Below are 1,500 nucleotides of genomic sequence, written 5' to 3'. Positions count from 1 at the left end.
TTAAGGAAAAATGTTTGTAGTAGCATAAATTTCAATTAAATATCGCGTAATTTAAAGTTAACCACATTTCACTTTTTAAAAAAACCTCCAATGAAATTTTTTCAAAACATAAAGCAATCAAAGCATCGCAAAAAAAAAAAAAAAAAAAAAAATAGAAAAATTCGTAAACAATATTAAGAGTTAGTTTATTGTTAAAAAAATGTTTGATCATCTTAAACAAGAAAACTAACATGTTTAAAATCAATAATTTTTGTTCGCAATTAAAATTTTCTTAATTAATTGTTCGCAATTAAAATCATCTTATTTAGAAAAAGATACTTTACAACAAGATTAAAAAATATTAGCAAAAACTTTATTTAGTAATTAATAAAGAGCAAAATGATAAATATTGTCACACCTGTTTTATTATATCCTCAATTTAATTCTACCTTAAGTTACTCTATAAAATAAAATATTTTAAATAAAAAACAAATAATTACGCTGCGAGTAGGGTTCGAACCTACGCGGGAAGATCCCATTAGATTTCAAGTCTAACGCCTTAACCACTCGGCCATCGCAGCTCATAAAACTGTGCAATGTTGTATTATTTATTTTTAATTAAGTAAAAGCAAAAGCTTGAAATGGTAGGAGGAAACATTCTCGTTCACCTTCACGCTAGAAGATATCTAATGCAACATTCCGTGAAATATGGAACATGATCAAATATGAGAACGTAACTTAAACAAAAATTCTCTCGTGTGAACACAACTTGAACAAAAATTCTTAAGTTTGTACCGTTTCTGCCCGTTAATTATATTTTCCGTGAAAATTCACGGAAAAATAAGTTTTGTAATAACGTAAACAAGGCCTTAAGATGGCTCTATGCGGCTGTCCATTAATTATGTCAACAATTTTTCTGGCAATTTTGACCTCCCCCTCCTCCTTATCAACAACTTGTCAAACTTCCAGAGACCCACTAAAAAATTACGTCAAGATTCAATCACCCTCTCCCAAAAAATATATATGTATATTTAAATGGAAAAAAAACAACAATATTTTAAATAGACTAATTTACAACTAAAACAGAAAAGAGTTTAAAAATAAATAAAAAAGAGATTAAAAGTAAAAAAAAAAAAGTATTTAGAGCAGTGGTGTCATGTAGAAAAAACTATTTAGAGATTTAAAATTATAAATGAACAAAAAGTGAATAAAAGTAAAAGAAAAAAAGTTATTAAACTTTTAACTTAAGAACATATTTTCAACAAAACCTTACTCCGAACAAAAAAATAAAATTTAAAGTGTTCACAAAAATGTATTCACCTGACACGTTTAAATTATGAACATATTTCGAATTAATGCAACGCTTCAATGTGCAAATCCTCCTCAATTTAACTTTATACCAAGTTCAATTTCACAGTAAAAGACAATTATTTCTAATAGAGTTTAGTATAACGAAAAATGCATTTAACAAATTGTATAAAGCAGGGGTCGTCAACTTATTGAGACAGAAAAGCCAAAACT

General features: G+C 27.0%; 1 non-coding gene across 1 annotated transcript; it reads right to left on the bottom strand.

The window, feature by feature from the left end:
* Window positions 1–478: 478 nt before the first annotated feature.
* Window positions 479–560, bottom strand: trnas-uga (transfer RNA serine (anticodon UGA)). The gene has a single exon. It is a non-coding gene; the product is annotated as a tRNA-Ser (tRNA).
* Window positions 561–1,500: the final 940 nt, after the last annotated feature.

Source organism: Hydra vulgaris, chromosome 03, assembly GCF_038396675.1.
Source record: "Hydra vulgaris chromosome 03, alternate assembly HydraT2T_AEP".
Lineage (NCBI taxonomy): Eukaryota > Metazoa > Cnidaria > Hydrozoa > Anthoathecata > Hydridae > Hydra > Hydra vulgaris.
This window is presented reverse-complemented; position numbering and strand designations above follow the sequence as displayed.